At 42.7% G+C, this 25,058-nt stretch overlaps 1 protein-coding gene across 3 annotated transcripts in view; it reads right to left on the bottom strand.

Annotated features, from left to right (window-relative positions):
- Positions 1-25,058, bottom strand: part of PLXNB2 (plexin B2) — a 400,939-nt gene that overhangs the window by 296,130 nt on the left and 79,751 nt on the right. For all 3 annotated transcript variants that reach the window (XM_054989404.1, XM_054989405.1, XM_054989403.1), the window contains exon 2: positions 2,603-2,811. The gene's annotated coding sequence lies outside the window, so the exon portion shown is untranslated. The remainder of the gene's footprint in view (positions 1-2,602; positions 2,812-25,058) is intronic.

The following is a 25,058-nucleotide window of genomic DNA, read 5'->3' as shown; positions in this document are numbered from 1 at the left end:
TACTTCACACTTTTACGAATGCTTATTCCTAAACAAGCCCCATTTCCTATAGAATCGTTATTTATGCCTTTTATATACTTCTGTGAAACTTTATGCAGCGTTTTAAAGACTGGTTTCTCCACATGCTGCAACGAAACACAGGCTAAGGCTACAAGGTCCACTTAGATAGCAAAGCACCTCTCCTCACCCTTTAGGCAACCTCTGTGGGCTATACTGCAGCCTAATGTTTGGTCTAGAACACTGCACTGAGAGAAGGCTTAAGGGTGCTTTGAAGAAAATTCAAAAAGCCATATTGCATCTATTTTTAAATGATGTGAGTTCATGTAGCATGGATTTTTCCTCTCTCTGCTGAAATACAGGCTTGGCAGCATCTTAAAATGGTGGAGGTAAAGATGTACTGGAAGTCTCTACCTGCCTGTACTCTAGGTGACAGGAGGGATCCATAAGCACAAACACTGCCTAGAATCATGTCCTGAATCCTTGGTTCATGGGGCAAAGGGAGTCCAGCATGTTAGGAAAGACTGATAAGCTGTCATGGAATCCGCAAGCAAGAAGTCCACCCATTATTCTGAGAGCTTGTTTATTTCGAATCAAATACCTTTATTCAGGGCTTTTTTTTCCTGGGAAAAGAGGTGGTGGAACTCAGTAGTAGAACTCAGGACCGCACAATGACATCACTTTGGATCAGCTGGAACAAGGGGGGAGTTTTTTAAAGTTTAAATCGCCCTCGGCGAAAATGGTCACATGGGCAGTGGCCCCACCCCCTGATCTCCAGACAGAGGGAAGTTTAGATTGCCCTCCACACTGCTCGGGCAATCGGCGCAGAGGGCAATCTAAACTCCCCTCTATCTGGAGATCAGGGGGCGGGGCCACCGGCCATGTGACCATTTTCAAGAGGTTCCGGAACTCCGTTCCACCACGTTCCCGCTGAAAAAAACCCTGCCTTTATTGCCATAACAACATAGACATGTACAGTCAGCAAGGATACAAAAAAAAATCCATTACCCCAGCACTTAAACCATTCCTCCCCTCTTAGACGCACAACAAAGAACTTTAGCCACAGACTCAATGATCTCATGATTATGGGTGGACAGTAGGAGAAGAGTCTTACCATCGTCAGAATGTCAATCATAATTTTGGAGAAGTGGTGTGAATATCACAATAAAATAAACAATACCGGAGAAAATATCCAATACCTTCTATATCCCTCAAACCACAGGCACAAAACTGAGAGGAGTATGGAATTTTCTTAAACCTCCCATAAAATACCGCAGAACGGAGGACATTAAAACGAGCTAGCATAAATGCTCTCCGAAGGTAAGGGGAAGCCAGACAAGAAAAATGCTCTGCCAAAGAGCCATTAAAGGAGATCCCCCACCTCAAAGGGGAGCATCTACCAGAGGCAAGGCTTCTCAATTCTTGCATCTCGATATCTACAAGTCTTTGTTTGATCAAAGCAAATACAGAATTCTCAGGAATGTAATCTAATTCATCAAGGCTAAGCCCGATTACAGAGATTTCCCCCCCTATATCGGCTAACCATACAGAAGACTGGGATTCGGTTAGCATGTGTGCAATAAGAATATTAGGGTTGCTCCTAAAATGCAAACAGCCAACATTTAATTGTTATAATCCACAAGCTTATTTATTTAAATACAGATATGCCTCTTTCTATGAGTAAAATTAAAACATGCCTTCAGTTTTAATTCAGAAAAACTGTGCTTCCACTGGAAGATCAGGGCACATTGGCCTAGAACAGCATTATTCATATTGCACACAGTCTAGTTCTGCCATTACACATACTTCTGAGCCATCAAATAGCATTTTCAATTGGAGTACAATTTCTAGTATCGATGGTAGTTAAAACAAGCCGCCTAACTTCAAATAACCCAATACTGTCTAAACTGGCCGTGACCTCCTAGGGAAGAGTTTTAAGGGCAGATAAAAGAAGTACCTCTTCAGCTCAATTTATAATTAAGTTACAGGATTCACAACAACATGCCCTTGAGATCACTATCCTAAGTGCTTTTGAAATTGATTTGATAAAATAAAGGGCTATCACAGACATGATACCTAAACGGACTACCACATTTAGAGATAAATATATCCCTTTAAAGACAAACTGTCCATTAAAAAGTAAGATAAAAATATCAATACAAGTTTGGCAATGGCCTCCACCTTACAACAATAATCAATAACACTACTATAAAAGCCTGTAAGAATATACCAAATTTAGTTTCTCTCTTCCCATTCAGAGCACTTTTCCTATGACAATGCGCACGAATCCCTTCTTAAATACGCTTAAGCATCTTTCCATGTAGCACGAAAACAGTTTCTAAACAACGAATCTCTCAGCACTTATTACCAGTATCAGTCCAAAAACATGACCTAAAAAGTTAACGTTTGAAATGGTCCGTATCAATAATAGATGCCCCAAAGAAATGAGAAGAACAGCTGGCCAATCTGAACTGTAATAACGGCATGTTGTTGGAATTTAATAGTACAATATCTGGGGGAAAAAAATAAGATTCAGAAAGATGTGTATTTCTAAGCTTAAAATTTTAATGCGTTTCCCACAGGAGAAAAATTAGACAGTTTTTACCTGCAAGTGGAAGTCATATGAAAATCCTTGTACTTCAAAGTTGGGACACAACTCCACTGCAGATAGTCTTCAAATATGATTTAAAAAAAATTCCCCTCTAAAAATGGAGGAGGAGATGGGAGGATTTAAGCATTTTTCTTCAGGTATTTCTGACTTCAGCTCCCACAGGGCTCAGAGGCTCTAGCTTTGGACAGCTCCTCTGAAGGTGCCTGTAAAGGAAAGAAGGAAAACTATGTAAAAAAAACAACAACATCAGAAGTCAAACCTCGATATCACTTCGATATTCGTGATCACTTCGATATTCACTTCACCGTTCACAGAATCAAAACTGCCACGTAAACACTTTAGTCTCAAATATGGGAAGGAGTTAATGGAGTTAACACCAATAAGGTATAGCAGTTACTGAACTAACCTCAAAATGGATACCAGTATGTAGTGATACAAAAGATGACCAACCGTGGAAGAGAAATCAACTGATGAAAGGCTCCAGCTCAATTTATTTCGAACATCCCAGAAATCTGGATTTCAAAATCCAAACTCTGAAAGTTGACCCAAGAGTTACCTTCAGGAAACAAAGTTTTCATTGTATGTATAAAATGTGTGCCAGGCGAGCACCAAATCTAGTTAGGGCCAGCAGATTTTTACATTTTCTAATGCTTCTAGAATGTCAGAATGTATTTATTCAGGTCCCACTTTCCCTTAGTGGGGACCCAAAGAAGCTTAGTACATTGTTCTTCCCCCTCCGTTTTATCATCACAACAGCTCTGTGGGCCTGGTTAGACTTGTAGAGAACAACGGGTCCAATCTGAAAGCTATAGCTTAAACAATATTGAATAGTGTTTTTTCACTGTTTAAATTTTATTCTATTATATCATTTCATTGTAATGTCTGATTTCTGTTGTTAGGAAGCTGGTATAGCAGAGATAATGAACTGTAACCCGAGAAAACCCTACCAACAGACTCCATTCTATTTATTGAGAATACTTCCATCTACAAGTCTGAACTCATTCACAAGAAAATTTACAAGAAAAGGGTATGCTCACTCAATATCTATAATGACCAGGGCTTTTTTTCCAGCGAGAACGTGGTGGAACGGAGTTCCGGAACCTCTTAAAAATGGTCACATGGCCAGTGGCCCCGCCCCCGATTTCCAGACAGAGGGGAGTTTAGACTGCCCTCCGCACCGCAGAAGACAATCTAAACTCCCCTCTGTCTGGAGATCAGGGGGCGGGGCCACCAGCCATGTGACCATTTTCGCCGAGGGCAATTTAAACTTTAAAAAACTCCCCCCTTGTTCCAGCTGACACAAAGTGACATTGTGCAGACTTGAGTTCCACCACCTCTTTTCCCAGAAAAAAAAGCCCTGATAATGACATTTATTTGGAAGAAGGGAAAAAAAATAAGAATGGAATATTAAGAACTATTCATCTACTGTTATTAACACCCAAGAATCGTTGTCAGCTTTCCCAGAAAAGAACAAGAAAAGGATGTCTAAAAGTTTATGTATTAATCAGGGGTCATAAAACGGACCACCCTGACAAGACATTATGTAGTAAAAATGAAACCGATTGCCACCTTTTAGAATATCTACATTCCATATATTACAATATTAATAATGACTTTCTTCTGAACGCCTACCTTTGGTTCAAAATCATCAGTATTAAAAGACTCTCTTTCTCTCACATACATAAATGTGCACTCACAGACAAATAAAAATTTCTTCATCCTGTCCAGCCCTCACAGTCCTTCCTCTGGATTGAAAAGCTAGCATAGCCGCATCAAGCACCTGTGACATTTTCCAATCAACTTCTAAGCGAAATATTGGTAGCATTCTATGAAACAGAGTTTTCTCTTATGCCCTCCATGTTCTGTCTCCAACAACAATTAAGAGCAGACGTGAAACAATCTGTACTGCAGATCCAGGGGTATTCGCTTCTGGCATCAACTCCCACATTCTCTTTGTGAGCAACCAAAGCTATGAACTATCTTGCCTCAGTAGCCGTCTTGAGAATAGGAGCAAGAAAAACAGCGCAACGCCTTTACAAACAATTGTTTCTCAAAATAGCATTAATCTAAGATTTGTGTCAATCTGTCATCAATTTACTCTGTAAGACTGGTTAACCAATAAACATTCTTGTAAAACAATCAAGCAACATCTAATCTTTGCTCATTTTCCCGGAGGGAATTTTTTTTTTTAAATCAAAATTTAAAACTTAAAGCTAACAATCTCCATCTTCTAAAGCATTACGTGGTAATATTATATACAAATCCCACTATGATCTCATTTCCTCCTCCCTCAATTGATCTTCTCTATCCTCCCTGTCCCTTAATGCTTCAACCCTGGGTATATTTATTACATTACCTCATCATACTTCAAATCCCTACTTAAAATACACTCCACCCTTGCCATCGACACAGATTGATTTAAAGGTATGTGTGGGCTTGTGTTGTGTTCTTGCCACCCCTGGCAGTCTAGGCTGCTCCCCGAAAAGACTCTTTTCTTCAACGCCAAGTGCACAGCTTGAATGCCTACAGAAGCGTTCCTTGCATATGCAGAATTTGCAGAACAGGCCTGCCCTGTGTTCCTCTATGAGCAAGGAATATTCCCTGCACACAACAGGGATTCCTCATTGTGAATGCTCATCACACACCCACACAGGAGAAAATGGGGCAGCCCTCGAGCTCTGTGTCTACGTACCAGGAATCCTGCAGAGCACTGAATTTTGCCCCGTTTTGTGTACCTCCTTCCCGAAATGTAGAACACAAAATGTACAAAATTATAAATAATCTCTTCTGACTCTTTGTTTAGAGCCTTGGACCTGCTGCCTCCCTGTCTGTTTATGTAGGCCTTTGCTGTCACGTTGTCGGTGTGAACCATCACATGCTTTTCTTTTAGACCATCCGTGAATTCCAAAAGCCCATTCTTTATCGCTTTGAGCTCCAGTAGGTTTATACTGGTATCTCTTTCCCTGGGAAGCCACTCTTCCTAGGTCATCCTGCCTGTCATGTGAGCACCCCCGCCTGTCAGACTTGCGTCTCCCTTAATCGTTACCCTCTTGGGTCCCTGAGCAGCGAACCCTCCAAAAATCTAAATTTTGTAAATTTTGTACAATGTAGAGGAAATGTAGAACACAATCTAGTTCCCAAACTAAAACACTCTGAAAAGGTACTATAATCCACTCCAGGGTGAGTGTGTGTGTCTGTGTGTGAGTCTCTGCGTGTAGCCACGGAAGCCTTTCTACAGCTTAAATTATTTATAAACAATGAGCAATCTGGAGGCTGTCAACAGCTGGTTATTTACCTGTTGTAAGTATCCCCTTTCAACAGCTTGGGAACAATCGCTGTATTTCAAGAAGTTGCTCTTCACCTTATAAAAACCTTTTTACCTCAGCCTAAGAGAGGCCCCGTTCGTCAAAATCATCCCTAGCACAAAGCATCAGAAGAGCAAGAGTGGGCACTGAAATGGCACGATGTGAAATGCCTTTTCAAGAGAAGCCACCAAAAGAGCTTCAATTTACACTAATAATCATCATTGGAACAGAAGAAAATAATTACATATTTGTCAGAAAAGGACCAATTGCTCAACATTTGCATAGGCAAAAGAACAGACTCAGGCAGCCTTCTGGCTCAGCAGGCGCTGTTAGTAGGTGGTAAATGAGAGAAAAGTCATGCAGAAGGGACAGTTAATCTCTGGGAAGCCAAGGAAGCGGGAGGACGCTGCAGCACTAGACACCCTGATGGCCTGAGATTTATACAACCAAACTGATGCCTGTCTCTGGATAAGCAATTTGTTAGGCGGCTCCAACTGCAGAGCTGCTCAGTGGGAGCTGGGAACATTAGAAGCTTAACAATGAAATATTAAGAGGAAAGGGGGCAGGGGCATTATAGCAGAACAGTCCTGATAAACCCACTTCGAGTTGCATTTTCCTTAAGACAGACTAAGAAGTCTCATTTCCTTCCACAAGCCGCAAGGGAATCATCACCTTGTTTAGTAATTGCAGGCAGCATCCGGATAGATGGGTGTTTGTTTAGGTGCAAACATGCCGCCATTACTTTCCCCCAAGGAACTGTGTCATTCATGTGGACAGATAGAAGGGGGGAGGGTCCGGGTGGAATTGAGAGCAATATGTTACTGTGGAGACATTTAACCTTCCTGTGTCAGAAGAAAAATCAAAAAGAGTCCAGTAGCACCTTTAAGACTAACCAATTTTATTGGTTAGTCTTAAAGGTGCTACTGGACTCTTTTTGATTTTGCTACTACAGACTAACACGGCTAACTCCTCTGGATCTATGTGTCAGAAGAGTCATCAAGGGTATACTCTGCTATGGACTTTTAAAAATTGTTGCGACAGATAAAAGTCAACAAAACAACTGGCTCCACACTGCAAAAAGTTGGTCCTGTGCTGCTACGTTCCCCCCTGTATTTTGGACAAAATTTCTTCCATTTCAGCACTGAAAGAAGCTTTCTCTCAAGCCTAGCACATGGCATCTTCTTTGCATGAGTATTTTTTTATAAAGACAGAAGCAGATATACTCACAGGAACCTTCTAGTGAGCAGCCACAGTGACTTTTCTTGCCTGACAATCCCAAGGAGTCACTGCTGAAGAGTGATAATGGCCCAAGATTAAGAAACAAGCTATGGAAGTGGAGCTAACTGGGCATAGCTCTGGAAGACCCAGGTTCAAATCTCCACTCAGCCATGAAACTCTCTGAGCGACCCTGAATCAGACACTCTTTCTTTCAGCTTAACCTACCTCACAGGGTTGTTGTTTTGGGAGCAAAATGGAAGAAGGGAAAATCACAAAGGCCACCTAAACTTATTGTAAGATGGTGGCATAAAAACAGATCAGAATGATGCTCTCTTTGTCAACTACACAGACAGACACATACAGAGTCCAACTAATACCACAGGTTCTGTCTTCTAGGTATTTTAAATAGGTATTTTACCTATCTTCAATAATAAGGTTCTAGGTGGTGGCGGTATTTTTATTAATCTTTTTAAGAGTAGGAAAAGGAAGGTAAGAGAATTTCTCTTCAAAAAGGTAAGAGAATTTCTCTTCAAAAACACAAAAAGGGTGTGTGTTTTTTAAGTTAAGAAATCTTATGAGGTAGGAAAAGAAAAAGCCACAGTAAGGAAAATTGGCTGCTGATTAGGATAATATTAATCAGATAAATCCGGCAAGGAACAGGGGTAGCTCATAATCCCATAAAGACCATATTAACTAAGAGTTTCTGGGCGTGCCCTACGCAAATTCACATTCCTTTGCCCTAAACAGCAGGTCTTTGAACAGTATAAAAGATTACACGTAAAGTTCTATGGTGCTTTAGGAATAGTTTATCAGGTAGATTTGAAGGCTACTTGTTGAAAGAGTTATTTGTTTATAAGATTTATGGACACACCTCCCCCAATCAATTTAATAGCCATTGGGGGAATTGCAACAAATAAACAGAGCAACACCATTATGGACCCCCCCCCCCATTAAACCATAAAATAAAGTAAGATGGGTAGCTGTGTTCGTCTGTCTGTAGCAGAAGAAAAGAGCAAGAGTCCAGTAGTGCCTATAAGACTAACAAAATTTGTGGTAGGGTATGAGCTTTCGTGAGCCACAGCTCACTTCTTCAGATTCTAGCTGTAGCTGAAGAAGCGAGCTGTGACTCATGAAAGTTCATAAACTACCACAAATTTTGTTAGTCTTATAGGTGCTCCTGGACTCTTGCTCTTTTCTACTGCATAAAATAAAGGATAGCACCATTATCAAACAGCATCAGTCAACGGAACGGAACACCAGGGACCAGATCAAGACTTACACAGAACTTTAAAAGCATCATCACTGCAAATTCCTGAATAAGAATATTATTAAGACTAAAAAGGAATCACAATTTTTTAAAAAAAATTTAGGGTGGCAGTTTATGCCCCTCATAGGATTTCTAGGAGACAATCACATTGACTGATTCCTGGATGGCCAACCATGAGGATTATCCTCAAGAGAGCACTTGATCAAGTGGAGAGCAAGCAGAGGGCAAGTAAACAGGGAGGAATACACGTGAGTCTTTTCACTTGCTGATCAAGTGTCATTCGTCACTTGTAGCTTGACCCTAAGGGGAAGACAGTTTTCTGCAAGAATATCAGTCTCAGCTCCTCCAGAACTAGCGTACTAAGAAGGTCAACACAATAAAATCTTAACCTACTATAACAGGTTGGAGTCTGGTTAAAATTTCCATCAGCAGAATGGAATTTTCCTGCCTCTCCCACTGATCTCCATAAAATTTTGTTACTGGGGGGTACAGGAGATCTCCAGGAACAGTGTGAGGAGGTTATGGAGTGGGAAGAGAGGGGGGGGGCAATGGAAATTGCCAATTTAGTCCCGCTCCAACCCACCACATATAAATACAAATAGACTTTGTGCAAAGCTATTGTTATAAAGGCATATAGATTATTTTGTTTTAACTGTCCGGGGTCTGAGCCCCAGCCCCCAGACTTGACAAGAGGGAACAGCAGGTCAACCGGGCTGACGGGCAAACAGAGGGGGCAGCCAGCAGCCAGCAGGTCAACCGGTCAGCCAGCAGGCAGTAGGTCAACCGGTCTGACTGGCAAGCAGAGGGGGCAGCCTGGGGACAGCAGGTCATCCCCTCCCACAGGCAAATGGAGCCAGAACCTGCCGGCGCCAGGGGCAAGAGGCAAAGGCCCAGGGCCTCAGGAGTCAGGGGGAGACAGAGAGAAGCCAGCGAGTCCCACTCCCCTGGGGAAGGAAAGGGGACTAAGCAAGGCAGAAGGGGGCAAGGGCAGAGGGATTGGGGGCCCAGCAGTCACCCACCCAAAGACCTTACCTAAGGAGGAGAAGCAGCAGCAGCCCCAACAGCCCAAAGCCACGCCCCAGCTAGAAAATAGTAGCCTGGCCCAGGAGTTGCCAAAAGCCAAGCCACTCCAGGTGGGGCTATTGGAGGCACTCTGCAGGAAGCCCTGGGCAACCAGCCAAGGAGCTGCAGCTGGACCCACCTTCAGCCATCAGCTCAGCCAGGGAGGCCGAGCTGCTAGCCAGGGGACTGCAGCTGGACAGGCCTTCAGCAATCAGCCAAGGCAGGGAGGCTGGGCAGCCAGGGAACGAGGCACAGCTGGTGCTGGTCAGTGGGGCCAGATCAGCTACCCCAGCTGCAACTGCTTGGTGCAGCCCAAGACTGGGCTGGAAGAGGGGTGGGGCAGTAGAAGGAAGCCCTATAAAAGCTGGCTGGGAAGAGCCCTGTGGTGGTGGATGTGAGTAAGGAGTGATAATGTGGAGTGAGAGCGGTGCAATGCAAGAGTGGAGGTTTGGAGGAGAGTTCTGGAAGGAGGGGATGAAGAAGGACACAGGGGGCAAGCAGGCCAGGTTGAGCAGGCCAGCGAGTGGACTGAGAGGGAGTCTGGGTGAGGTATACCGCCCCTCCTTTCACAGAGCAGGGTCCTGCAGCATCCCTGGCCCCCCTATGACATCAGGAGCAGACCGCCCAATGCCACGCCCAGCGGCAGCGGCGGCAAGCCCTGACATTAACAACTGTTAATAATCAGTGATAAGTTTACTGTAAAAAATGAAATTAGAAGAACAACAGTGAACAGGAATATGCAGAGTAGAATTAATATATAAGAGTAAGTTAACACAACAACAAGTATGATTCATATACGTAACAGTTGCCTGTTGTTCGGAAGGGTTCACCCATGGTTAGGAGCATGGAAGTTTTGCAAGGTGGAATTACTCCATAGGGCTTTTGACACAGCCATCTCATTTTAATTACTTCTTGGATTTTATGGATATTTGGCAGGAGAGAGCAGGAGCATGAATGTCACTCCCATCCTATAGTCACTCCATTGGCTACCTATCAGTTACCGTGCTCAATTCAAGGTATTGGTTATTACATTCAAAGCTCTTCATGGCCTTGGCCCGGCATACCTACGAGATCGCCTTACTCCTTATGTCCCTTCATGGCAGTTTTGCTCATCTGAACAGGGTGTCTTGCAGATGCCACCCTGCACATGGGCAAAATCAACAGCAGCCCTCACAGGGGCTTTCTCTGTGGTGGCCCCTACCCTGTGGAACAGCCTGCCTGGGGAGGTCAGGAGAGCCCACACGCTCCTGGCTTTCCGCAAACAATGCAAAACCGAATTATTCAAAAAGACTTTTTACTCAGGAGGGAAGTATTGTAGGGAGGGGGTCTCAAATGCTTCACTAATGAGTTGGGGACCACAGACTTCACCACTATGTTGCCTTGCATATAATCTGTTGCTTTGAATATGTACTTCTATATACCTCCTGTGCTTCATGTTGTCTAATGTCAGTCCTAGAACTGAATATGTTCTGTTTCAGCAATTTTTCAACTCTGAATTGGATCCTTGCTAATGCTACGTCTTTGTAAAATCCTATGACATTGTATATGGAAATGTCCTTGACACTGTATGACAATATCCTTGATACTGATTGTATTAATCTCTCTCTATGTAATCCGCCTTGAGTCTCAGTGAGAAAGGCGGACTATAAATGACATAAATAAATAAAATTAATTGTACCTTCTTTTTTATCATAATTGTAACTCACTTTTAATCGAGTTTTGGAGAAAAGCTGTCTTAAAATACCAGAAAGAAAAAATGAGAGAACCAGGGCTTTTTTTCGGGGAAAAGAGGTGGTGGAACTCAGTGGGTTGCCCTCGGAGAAAATGGTCACGTGGCTGGTGGCCCCGCCCCCTGATCTCCAGACAGAGGGGAGTCAAGACTGCCCTCTGTCTGGAGATCAGGGGGTGGGGCCACCAGGCATGTGACCATTTTCAAGAGGTTCCAGAACTCCGTTCCCCCGCGTTCCCCCTGAAAAAAAGCCCTGGAGAGAACTATTCTTTCATTTCTTTTAAACCACAAAAACAAGCAACATTTTTGAGGAATCAGCCTTTACTTTTGAGATTTACCACAGAAAACCTGGAGGACAAGCAGAACTCATCCAGTATTGAAGCTGCTGAAACAAATAGCATTTTTGAAACATGCATAACTTCAGATTAGTTTAAAATTCAGCCTCCACTGGAATGCATTCCAAGAAAAAGGGTCTTTTATACTATGGATTAAATATTAAATATACTAGCTAACCCTTTTCCTTGCTATCTGCAATGGCATTATGCTATAAAATCCAGATTGTAGTATCTCCTTTGGATGGGTTGCGAATGTCTCGCGGTAAATCAATTTGGGCAATGAAGCTTACAGAAATAACTGTATCACCTTTACTATGATCAAATAGAACAGATGCCAAAAAATAACTTTGCTATCACTAGAAATTTAAATGTTTTTAAAAAAATCGGTTATTGTATCTAGAATCAACTAGACTGCAGATGTGCATAAAGGAAGCAGCACCGAAGTAGTTTGACAATCATCCGTAAGCGACAGCTTGCACCGCAAACTGCTTCCTTGAAAAGCGGAGAGGGGCCCCCATATCTGACAAGAAGGCTAAAGAACTTGGCATTTAGGAACAAAAACAAAAACTGAGAAATGTCAGAGCATGGAATTCACTGAACAATGAGCATATTCACCTGAGAACTGGCCATAAGACAATATTTTACATCACACACAGACACAAATATGTTTCTATAAAATAAATGTTGATCAAAAACTTAATGTGCACTAAAGCAGCATAAATATTTAGGCTGGCTGAAAGCAAATTCATACCATTTTAGAGTGAAATTATGATAAGATTAGGCCCGCCACTATTTACACTAAGAACAGATTTTTTTTCAGGTGAGAGGCACCGGCATTTAGCAATATTTTGTGTCACGGCACATATTTAAAACTATGTGCATATATATAACACCACAAACCAGAAAGCCAGGACTAGCTACAGTACCTTATTATGCAAAGTGATTGGGGTGAATCCTTTCCCCCCATTCTTACATGATGTAAGACCCTGCTATAAGCCCCTCAAGAATTGTAATGTGACAGACTCCTTCAACAAGCCACAGGCACAGGAAATATTCAAACCAGAAATTCATAAAAGAGGTTGTTTCCACACATCCCGGCACAGTGCTAAACAAATGCAACAAGGGCATCTACCTGGCACAATTTCTGACGTCATCGCACCACAAAAACAGGATCGTGGTGCAATGACGTAAGAAATCGCACCAGAAAGACACCCTCATTGCGTTTGTTTAGCGCTGTGTCGAGTCGTGCAATTGACCAGAGCTTCCATTCACATCTCTTACCCAAAGGCACAAGGCTGTGCAATGAACGTGCTCTAACTAGCAGGGAACAGCATCTCAGGACAAATTTTGGTTACCAAGTCCATCTTTTTTTCTGAGACTTATCCTCACTTCCACCGATTCTGCTGCAGCCATCTGAAACTGTTCCTGTTTGCCACTCACTCCCCAAACCATTGTGGAACGACTGGGGTGACCTGTATTGGTTGCTATGTCATGCAACAACCTGTTGTTGCTGCTGCTCAGCCTTATCCAGAAAACAAATTAGGTTGCTTTGTCACCGCCTAGGGGTTCCTGATAATAATCTAGGCATGAAGAGTCTAGACAAGCGCTACAAGCTTCACCTGCAAGCCAGTCTTCAGGAAGGACAAGGGTGTGGGGAAAATCTTTGATACTGATCCAAGCATAACGCTCGGAGAGTGGCCCCCACACTACTGCATTTAAGCTCCACAATGGAATCATTTATTTCACACTTCAGCCTTGTCAGATTTGTGAAGATGTGATGCGCTGCCATTTAACTCAATATTTACACAGTTGGTAATAAAGCAATATTTTTTTTAGAAAACCTTTTGCTTTGATGTCCTCTTCATTTAAAAAAAACCCCCACAGATCTCAAAATGAACACACACCAGAGTAGGATAAGAAAACCTATCAGTACTTTCCATCAAACAAGGGCAGCCGCGAAAATGAAGTCATTTTTGCAGTTCAGATTTCCCATTTGGCATTGCAGCCTATTTATACAAAAACAAGCGGAGCGGCTGCTTATGGCTTTTTGGTGCAAGCTAAAGAAACATTTTTTAAAAATGACCATAGCAGACCGTAACAGCTGCTTGAAAAGGAAAGAACCCTTAAAACAGAATGAGACGGCCACAGGAGAACAATGAGACAACATTTCATAAGAGCAGCTGATGCATATTTACTTCACAGACTTCCTATTACAGATCACCCACTCCACTACTGAAGCTAAAGTCATAGTAATACAGAACCACCTTCAAAAGGTATATCTGCCTGTCAACAGAACGTCCCACCACAGTCATAAATGGATGTAGCTAGAAATAGCCCCCAAATCCAATTTAGAATTAGACAGAAGGCAGTTCTTTTTTCTCTGAAGGCTTGTAATTCCAGAAAGCTCTTCCCCAGCACAAAAAGCCAGAAAACATCTGTGGCATCCCCCAAAGGAAGTTCACTGTCTCTGTCATAGGTCTGCTGAGTGCGGAGCATTTATCCTCCTGCTCAGCACATGGAGCTGCTTGCCTCCCTTTGATGCATGTATTTTAAGGTACATAAGCAGGGCTTTTTTTCTGGGAAAAGAGGTGGTGGAACTCAGTGGGTTGCCCTTGGAGAAAATGGTCACATGGCTGGTGGCCCCACCCCCTGATCTCCAGACAGAGGGGAGTTTAGATTGCCCTCGGCACTGCCGAACGGCACGGAGGGCACTCTAAACTCCCCTCTGTCTGGAGATCAGGGGGCGGGGCCACCAGCCATGTGATCATTTTCAAGAGGTTCCGGAACTCCGTTCCACCGTGTTCCAGCTGAAAAAAAGCCCTGTACATAAGCATTTGCTAGGTGTTAAGAGTGTTGTTTTTTATAAAATGAAACAATTATTGCTTAGCCTTGCTGATATAGTTATCTGCTCCGAAAATATTCATACACAAAAAAGAGTTGTTTGTTTGTTTTTTAAAACAAGGAACAGAATGGCTCTGGGTAAGAGACCTCAGTATAATGTGCTCAGAAAAGAGCTTTGTGTGCTTCTGAGTAAAAGACATGATTTGCACAAAAAAGATAAAGGGGCTTCATTTCAGCTGAAATTACTGAAGTTTCCCAACTTACAACATGGGAGTATCTGCAGCAGGGTGTCTAGAGTGTGGCTATCCCACATGGTATGCTTTTCATGTTAGTTCTGCAGGTTTTTATCACATGGCTACAATCCAATCACTACAACAGCATGACTAGCATTCCTAAGCAGAACACAATGAACCTGTGGCCACTGTGCCACGCTATGCTCTTTTGGGAGTGACTGTTTTCTGGCTTGGCTTCTAGAGACATCCTGTTAAGAGTCAGGGAGCACCACAAAGAATACGAATAAAACAGTATAGGCGCAACACTGCACGGAAGACTGCCGCATTTCTAACCACCAAATCCCACCAAAACCACCGGTTACTCGTTTGTTTCGAGGATCTAAGCAGCTTGGGGACAGGGGGCACCTGAAGGACTATCTCCTCCCATACTATCCAGCTTGCCTGTTATATCTGCCTTTCAAGCCCTGTTCTCCTTTGCTCTGCTCATGGAGGTGAGGCAGGTGGAAACTACAGACAGGGTTTTTTCTGTAGTTTCACCTTACCCTTGGAATAGTCTCCCCCTTGAAGCTCAAGTTTTGACCTGGTAACAACTTTACTTTAGGCACGAGGCAAAACTAGGCTTGCCATTCCCCCACCGGGGGTGTGGGATCCCCTGTTCCCACCCCCCCCCACTTACCTAGCCAGCGGGGAACATGCCCCCTGGGGCGCCCCCCCAGCAGTGCAGACACACCCCCAGGCAGCGCGGCACACTCCCATGCAATACACTCCCGCACTCTGCAATGGGCCCATTTCGGACTGAATCAGGCCCGCAGAGGGGTGATTCAGCCCTTTGGGGAGTGCGCTCTCACTCCCGGGCCGCCCTTTGACCCGCATGATGACGTCACTTCCCGGAAGTGACATCATCAGACATGCTGGGAGTGAGGCAGAACTCCGAAGCCAGCACTGGGTAAGTGCCAGTGTCCCAGTCTCTCGCCAGGGGACTTAAGGGACCTGGCAACCCTAGTCAACACGTCTCTTTCGCCTTGGTTTTAAATTACAAGTTTTATCTTACCATTTTTATCTTACCATATCTTTTTAAATGGTCTGATTCTGGGTCTGAGGTCTGCCTTCTGGATATGTTTTTATGTTGTATGTGTCCAATGGCTTGTTTTTATATTGTTAAATTGTTTTCTGTATCAGTTACTGGGCTCAAATCAATGTATTGGCTATCATAGACAAAACTCTTCATGTCCTTGGTCTGGCATATCTATGTGACCGCTTCTCTCCGTATATTCAGCCATGGCAGCTTTGCTGATCTGAACTGGGGCTTCTGCAAGTGCCACCCCGCACATGGGCATAATCAACAGCTGCCTGTTCACATGCAACCTTTATGGTAGCCTCCACCTTATGGAACGGCCTACCTGACGAGGTCAAGAAAGCTCCTACTCTCCTGGCTTTCTGCAAACTATGCAAAACTGAATTACTCAAGAGGAAGTTTACTCAGATAGGAAAGCTGTACTTTAATAGAGTGGTCTCAAAGAGATGCATTAGTGAAAGGATGGGTACAATATATTTTACTAATATGTCCTGTCTGTTGCTGAAGTATAATCCTATTCGGTAGTTTCTATGTTGTTTAATAGTCTTAAAATTACTTATACTCTGCTTCAGCATTTCTTCAGCTCTGCATTGGATTTGTTGTTGTTTTTTAAAATCTTTGCAAATTTGCATTTTTATACTGTTACACTGTTTATTGAAATGTTTTTGAAATTGACTGGACTGACTCTCACTGTGTCATCTGACTTGCGTTTCAATGAGACTACCCTTAAACATAAAAGGCAAACCATGTTGCTGATGACTCATATTTTATCCCAGTGCACCTGCACAGGAGCACCAGGATAAAAAGTGCATTGTGGCCAATATGGCCTCCAGAGGGCGCCAATGGCCAGGCAAGCCAGCCCATCCCTCCAGAGGCCGGCACAGCGGTGGGAAGGCCAGGTGAATCGGCCTGTCCCTCCGGAGGTCGCGCCATTTTCTAGGGAACTTTTTTTTTAAAAAGTGCTCCGTTGCTAATAAATAACATTAAGTAAATAAATTGAAGAGGCAGCATAGACATATCCTTAAAAAAATAACGTAGTGCCTTAAAATTGTAAAATTGCATATCTAAATTATGGTAACCCTATCTGTAAACATTTTTATGTACAACAAGCAGCAGCATTGACTGAATCTGGTTTCCAAACTGCATTTAAGTAAAAACTAAGTTAGCTGGTAAGACTTTATCAACTAGTTACTAGGGGGGAAATGGTATATCTTCGTACAGATCTTGTTTACATCTTATTATACAGATTTTTTCTTTTCTCAAACCCACACACCATCAGGTTCCGTTACAAAAGGCAGGGTAGCCGTATGTTGGCAACACTTCTAATTGCTAACAGGCAGATTTCAACTGCACTCCTTTGTGACCAAGGCCAGTTTGGTGACAAGTATCTCTTCAGGTATTTGTCAAGAAATGAGAGTTTTATGCAGACATTACACTCTAGGCTTCCCACTCCTTTTCCCAACCACCCCCACATTAAGTGATTTTCTGATTACTGAACGGATTGGTTAAAAGGCCTTATTTTCAAAGAAAAATTGCCAATAGCTGCCACCCTAGTTCAAGCTACACTTTAAGTGCTTCATTCAGCAATCTGACTTAACATGCCTGCTGTTAACTGCTTATTTCTTTAAATTAAACAAATAATAACATTTGATTTATATATTGCCTTCAGGACGGTATATAACATCAACTCAGAGTGATTTACGAAGTATGTTATTTTTATCCCCACAACAATCACCCTGTGAGGTGGGTGGGGCTGAGAGAGCTCTGAGAGAGCCGTGACTGACCCAAGGTCACCCAGCTGGCTTCAAGCGGAGGAGTGGGGAATCAAACCCGGCTCTCCAGCTTAGAATCCTGCCACTCTTAGCCACTACACCAAACTGGCTCATGCAGTACAGCCAATGTAGTACAAAATATATACAAAATATATTAATGTATATTTTTCCCATGTTATATTGACCTATGAACTAAGCGTCCTTGTTTGCATCCAGTTATCAGATGCTCTTTTAGGCCACTTCAAATGTGAAACAGGCTGGGAGTTGGATCCAAACTGAATTTTCCATCAGCGGAAGAGAACTTTCCTGCCTCCCTCCTCCCACTGTTCTCCATGAAATGTTGCTCCTGGAGGATGTGGGGACCCGGAAGAATGACATGATAGGAATTTTATTGCAGGAATGGGAATTGGTTGCCAATTTAGTATGTATCCAACTGAAGAGAGAAGAAGGGGAGAGCAAAAAAAGAGTCATTTCCAAAATAATTTTTTTCCCCGCCATGGAAGGAGTTTGGGCTTAGAACATGGTGAAACATTTCAAGCTTAATTATGTTTCATCTCAGTCCTGGCACAAATGAAGTAATGTGCACTCGATTTCACTTGAACATGTGCAAAGTGCTTCATTCATTACTGGCTAAACTCAATGGGCTTCACATAAAATAAACGGGGGTTACAGGCTTCCAACAAAAAAGATGAGATCTCCAGTAATGCCTGAAGGTCTCTATTTTTAGATTAAGCACCGGTTCTAACTCCCTGATCCCTCACACCACATTAACTTTTATATCCCCTAATCAATCAGCTCAAAGTTAATTTACCAATCTGCTGCCTGGATCCAAGAGGAATCTAAGAGGATATATCAAATGTGTTTACTGGGTTTGCTAACAAGCTCCTTCTTACTCTTGGGCACTTTACCTAGCAATTAATTGGCATCCACAAAGTTTACAAAGCCACAACAAGAGTGACACTGACAAGAAAACAATGTTTACGAGAGCAATCCCATGAAGGTATATTCAGTGGGACTTACTCCCAGGATGGCACTGTTAGAGCTCACCCAACGCGTATCAGGTTCCCACAAGTTTACCTGGGAAGTGTAGTCGGGCCAGCAGCAGCAATAGGGCCAGAAGGACAGGAGGGAAGGAGTCAGCGAGGGGAGCCCAAAGCTGACAGGCGGATAGCAGCAGCAGAAGGAGCTGCTGAGGCAGCCGCCGCCACCACAAGACACGACCTTCCCCTCCCTGAGAGAAGGGATGGTTGCATCTGTGGCAGCAGCTCCTTCTGCCGTTGCTAGCCACCTGTCAGCTTCAGGCTCAGCATTCTTCCGTCTCTGCTTGCTGACTCTTCCCCTCTCGCCCTTCTGGCCCGGTTGCTGCTGCTGGTGTGACTACACTTCCCAGGTAAACTTGCAGGAACCTGACACATGTCAGACATCTTGGGTAGTTTAGCTCTTAGTTACTTTCCAAAAAAGAAAGGGAGAATAAAGACTCCTTGCAAGCTTTTTATTTAAAAAGCCCCTAGGTCAGAAAAGCACTGCTCCCTCAGTAAAAATGTTAATTTCAGAGCAGTGCTGTTTTTAACTGAGAAAGAACATTAAAGAAAGCCATCTTCCGATTTTGCCCTCTCAAATCCCGGCAGCATTCTACCATACGCTTTTGCTGAATGCATAATACTGCTCCTAAAACTGAAGTTAGAAGCACCACCCTGTGCCAGAGTTTGCTGCTGCCACGCACAAGACCTTCAAGGGCCACACAAAGCCCAGAGGCCATACGGTGCTCAACTCTGCTTGATCGGTTTACATAACACAGAAGGATGGCCTAATCAGTGCTTATAGAAATCATAAAATATGTACTGACAGGTCAGTGCAGACAGTATTAAATGAATTGGACCAATGGAAGGAGAAAGATTGTGAGCAGTCACCGTTAACTGTGCCCATCACACAAATGGCATTTTCATCTTTTGGACACTCCAGATTCCTCTGTAACACATGCTGTGTCAGTACATAATCAAATAAGACAAATAATCCAGCTAAAGGCAGGAGGAAGTTTTCTCTGATAAAAACAGGGTGTAATCTGTTTAAACAGCTTGGGTCCAAAGTTCAGCATTCACTGAAATCAATCCTTACAAGCCTGTCCTTGGACAATTCAATTAAGAAATGGTTCATAGGAGGGGGAAAAAAGTTTAACTATGAAAGTTAAGGGTGTCTTATAAAAAGTCTTTAAACAAAATATCCAGACACTCCCATGGCAACCCTGTAACAGAAACAAAACCATAACTTTGCTGATGATGCTGTACTATTTGCACACAAGTTCTTAAAGAAAAAAAGCTTAACAAATGTATTGCTTTAAAGTCGAAGGCAATTTCAAGGCGTACTTGGTGCATGTAAATTTATAGATACCCTTCCTTTCAGGGAAGGTACCAACCATTTTTTAAAAAGCCAATACATATCAGTATCCTGCCTGCTGAAGGCAAAAAGCAAAGCTCTATACATGGTTGTATTTCAAAATGGCCATTCTTGACTTCAGCGACTCTCCAAACAGAAGGCACTTCTGAGCTCTTGGATTTGATTTCACCTGCTGGCTTTCTAACTTTGTCTTACACATCAAAAGATACAGTTAGATACAATTTTCTTCCCGTCTTTAACAAAAATAATTCTGCAGCTTTTATCAGTGTATATGTTGTGTGGGTGGATATGCTAGCGTGAGATTCCCACAGGACACATTCCAAGTACGCTTTGCTCTTCTGAGCATGTAAATAAACTAAAGGATGGGCTACACTTAAGACTGTGCCTGAGCATGAAAATATCCAAGTCCAAGAGGACAAAACTGTCTGATAGCATACATTCCTGCGTGCTCTCGTGGCCACTCCACATTCTGGGCCTTACGGCTGCAGCATTAAGCCACATTCTGGACCTACTGCTACTTATCCACCCACACAACAAAAACAATTCCATATTCCGTACTTCAGTAATCCACAAAACATGTTTCATTTCCAAAATGAAGGGATTCTCTTGGTTATCAAATGATATGTATTGGCAAGAGGGAGGACAGATTGTTGCAATACTTATTTTATCATATTTACTGGTATCAAAAACCTAACAGAAATATTAACCAATTACAAATTACTTAGGGCTGAATAGGAATGTCCGTCCGTTTGTCTGCAAGATGGCCTATCTTCTAAGGATAATTCTGTATATGCACTCTCTCCCTTCTCCGATCCATAGAGAATTGTGTTCCTTCTTATAAGAGGTTTTTTATTTTTAAATTGATTCTATTCCACTTTTCCTGTTGCAGCTCAAGGTAGCTTGGAATACATTCCATTAAAACAGTAATACACAAACGAGAGAACATTCTTTAAAATGAAGCACAAAAATCCCATGCCTGCAAGTCTCATATCCCATTAAATGTTTTCCCAAATAAAACAGCCTAACAGCACTTTCTAAGTTTCCAAAAAGGACAACCCTTCTCCCGTCTGGGGAGTCTGTTCCACAAAGCAGAAGACACTTAAATCCTGGATCCTACTTAATATGCCCAAGAGACTGCTAGGATGTCACTGAAACTGTTCTCAAGATACATACATCTTCCAGGTTCCAGCTTCTATTAATAAAGGTGCATTAATACAAATGTTAGGAGCCCCGTGACGCAGAGTGGTAAGCTGCAGTACTGCAGCCCAAGCTCTTCTCACAACCTGAGTTCGATCCTTGCGGAAGCCAGGTTCTGGTAGCCGGCTCAAGGTTGACTCAGCCTTCCATCTTTCCAAGGTCAGTAAAAGTGTTTTTTCACTTAACAGCCTTCAAAGTGACTGCTCTACTGAAAGTCTCCCTACATGAGACACCTAGGCATGTGTTCATCAAGTGCCAGGAGATGCAATGTTAGCTGGGAAGCAGTTTTAAAAGACAGAGCTGGTGGAGATCGATCTGGCGGGGACGGATTCTCTCACAGCCCTCTGCTGCCTCTGGCATGCGGGACTGTCTCCCCTTCCAGAGCCTTTGCTCTGCTGCCCTCGCTGCTTAAAACTCTGAATTCCCAACATGTTGCATCTCCCAACATGAGAAGAACACGTCACAGGTCTTGTATAGAGAGACTCTCAGTCACATATGAATTTATTACCTGCCTACAGCAATGTATTTTTTTGATGACTGCTATCTACTGTGCTAAAATACCTCTGTACATTTCAGCAGAAACATGAGTACTTCTACAATATTCTACGCAGACACCAAGCTAAGAGATGAGCTACAGAACTCCAAGCCCTGCCCTGCTATGGAAAGATCTTCTTGGCAAACTAGTAAAGAATATTTGAAGAACGTCGGGGCTCCATTGTACCTTCACATGTAAAATGAGGCCGCAGCCTGAAGGGTGACACTTTTTTGTCCTGTTTCTGTTGGCATAATCTGGTTAATGCAGGAGTCTGCCCATGGGTACCTTATCAGAAAAATAGGATCTAGGGTCTGACAAGCTTCCTCTGCAATTTACAGAATAAATGTGTTGCTTTTATCTAAAAAGGAGGAGGCTGAGAGTTCATTCAAGTAAAACTACTGGAATGAAAAGACATGCCAAAATTACAAAGATACCCAGAGACAAAATTCAGGTATATATTTCACTTCCCAGCACTTCATTTCCAAATATGGTTTTCTCGCTTTAAAATATATATGTATGTGTTGCGGTATATTCTGTCACCAACGTAGTTCAGGAAAGAGTCATTTTGAGATGCAATCTTCACCAAGTAACAGGAAAGTGAGATTATTCCTGTTTCTTTGAAAAAAAATCAGTAATCTTAAGAAAAAATAGCCTGCAATATTCTTCAACTTCCCACAGTGGCCTGTATATCTATGGAGAATGGCAATTCAGGCTTATTTTCCTTGACCTTTGTACTACTGTGTATACAATAAAACTTTCAACTGTTCATACCTCCCCAAAAATAATGAGATTCCTAATTAAGTATCTTTTTTAAAAAGCCAGTTGGGCAAAGGAATTGAGAAGATTTCAAAGGGAAAAATGTATACACATTTAATGCTTCCTTTAACTTATTACTGTTCATATAATCTCCAGCGATAATACTTCATTGATGCATGCATATATGATTTTCTGCTGCTGGTAAACAGTTTCATAGTGAAAAATATAAACGTTCATTGAGTTGGCAGGGCATTAACCATCTTCCAGATAATTGGAAGTTGATTGTGGCTGATGTTCACATTGCTTGGGGAAATATCATGAAGATGTTAAGATAAATGAGGAGGCTGTTTTATACCATTATGCAACCTGGGCCCATATGCAGGGGGCAGAAATGCATGGATCTGATAGGTAAAAGATGGCAAATTCAGAAAAACATTCCCCTCCAAGACCCCTCCCATTTTTCCAAAGGACCATGGGGAGCACTGCAAAAAACTTCCTATGGAATATTATTTCTTTTGGAATAAACGAAGGGTTTAAGGCAAGGTTCTCCTAACTGGAAAAGTACAATATGAAAAAAATGTATGCAAGGCAACCTACAGATGATCTCTATACTGCCTTGGTCAGGCCACACCTGGAGTATTGTGTGCAGTTCTGGAGGCCTCACTTCAAAAAGGATGTGGACAAAATCGAGAGGGTGCAGAGGAGAGCGACAAGAATGATCAGGGGTCTGGAGACTGAGCCCTACGAGGAAAGGCTGAGGGCCTTGGGAATGTTTAGTTTGGAGAAGAGGAGGTTGAGGGGGGACATGATTGCTCTCTTTAAGTATTTGAAAGGCTGTCATTTGGAGGAGGGCAGGGAGCTGTTCCAGTTGGCAGCAGAGGGTAGGACCCGAAACAATGGGCTTAAATTACATGCACAAAGGTACCGGCTGGATATTAGGAAGAACTTTTTCACGGTCAGAGTAGTTCAAAAGTGGAATCAGCTGCCTAGGGAGGTGGTGAGCTCCCCTTCGCTGGCAGTTTTCAAGAAGAGGCTGGATGAATACTTGTCAGAGATGCTTTAGGCTGATCCTGCATTGGGCGGGGGGTTGGACTAGATGGTCTGTATGGCCCCTTCCAACTCTATAATTCTATGATGATGATGATGATGATGATGATGATGATGATATTGTTTCAGTGTGAATAATTTTGACAACAATAAATATGCTATAAGATGTCTAATGATAATAGGGTGGACCCAACAACACGTTTCCACTGGCGCGAGGACTTCACCCAAGAAGTGTAACTTTCACAGCTCTTCCTCCCTACCTCCCTAAACCCTGTCCCGCCCCCTCTCCACCAGGACTGCCACGGGAGGGGAGAGCAGCAAAAGTCACACTCTGAGGGCCGAAGTCCCTGTGCGTGCAGAAATGCAGGGCTGGTTCTCTCCCCAACTGCATGATTAAAGAGTTCCGTGTGTTCAATGTTGTAAGTTTTAAGGATATCAAACTTCAGTTTTTACTTTTCTTATTGCAGTTACCAAATAATAAGATACAATGTACCTGTGATACAGCAACATGGATCTCTCTCTCAAGTACTGGGTATTCTTGTAATTTTCTTTGTAGAAAATGAAGTTATTAATCATTTTAAATGATAAATTATTAGATCCTATGTGGTGTAGTGATTAAGAGTGCTGGACTTAGGTCTGGGAGACCCAAGTTTGAATCTTCACTCTGCCATGGAAACTTGCTGGGTGGCCTTGGACCAGTCACTTACTCTCAACTTAACCTACCTCATAGGGTTGTTGTAAGAATAAAATGGTTGAGAGAAGAATGATGTAAGCTGCTTTGGGTCCCCACTGGGGAGAAAGACAAGGCATAATAATAACCTTATGCTTACATACCGTCCTACAGGACAACTTAACGCCCACTCAGAGCAGTTTAAAAAGTGTGTTATTATTATCCTCACGACAATCACCCTGTGAGGTGGGTGGAGCTGAAAGAGCTCCAAGAAGCATCAAACCTGGTTCTCCAGATTAGAGTTCTGCCGCTCTTAACCACCACACCAAACTGATGTATGTAAGTAAATAAATCTCACAAATACGCCAATTAGTACAAGTCATATGGCAAGTCATTTTATGTTGTTAAAATAAAAAAACTAAGTTTGGTAAGAAAGTACTGCATATATTTCAATTTTTCCGAAAGTTACCATCCATCCGAGCTCCCCCACCCCCACACAAATAACAGAACACACACGTACCAGGTGGAAATTTTACACCTGTGGAAGGAACATTCAAAGAACTACTTAAATATAGATTTTGGACAGAACAATACAATAGGATATTTCTACTGTGTTCCTGGTTTCCAAGTGAGTCAAACTAGAACAAAAGCTAGACCGTCATATTTGTAGGCTGGAAGCACGCTTAAAAGTTAAAAACTGAAGTTAATAATTAGTTAATGACTTCACAACAATTTGACTCGCAGGTTAATACCGGCAATAGCTCTGTTGTGTATGAAAATATATCAGCTGATGATAAATCTCTGATGGCTGCCCTACCTCGCCAAGTTTACCAAGCTGCTAGGCTGAACAAATTACGAGCCCATGGTCTCATTTTCCTTCCCTGCTTCCATCTTTTTAAAGACAACTCAAGAAAAGGGTGCATGTGTTCATAGGCCAAAGAAGATTACCACAGTCTGCTTGCTGTAATCAAGCTGCAATGTACCACTGCACCTCTGCCTCTTGACTCCCTCCTT

This window comes from Eublepharis macularius, chromosome 9 (assembly GCF_028583425.1).
Source record: "Eublepharis macularius isolate TG4126 chromosome 9, MPM_Emac_v1.0, whole genome shotgun sequence".
NCBI lineage: Eukaryota > Metazoa > Chordata > Lepidosauria > Squamata > Eublepharidae > Eublepharis > Eublepharis macularius.
Note: the sequence above shows the minus strand (reverse complement) of the source record. Positions and strands in the feature narration are given on the sequence as shown.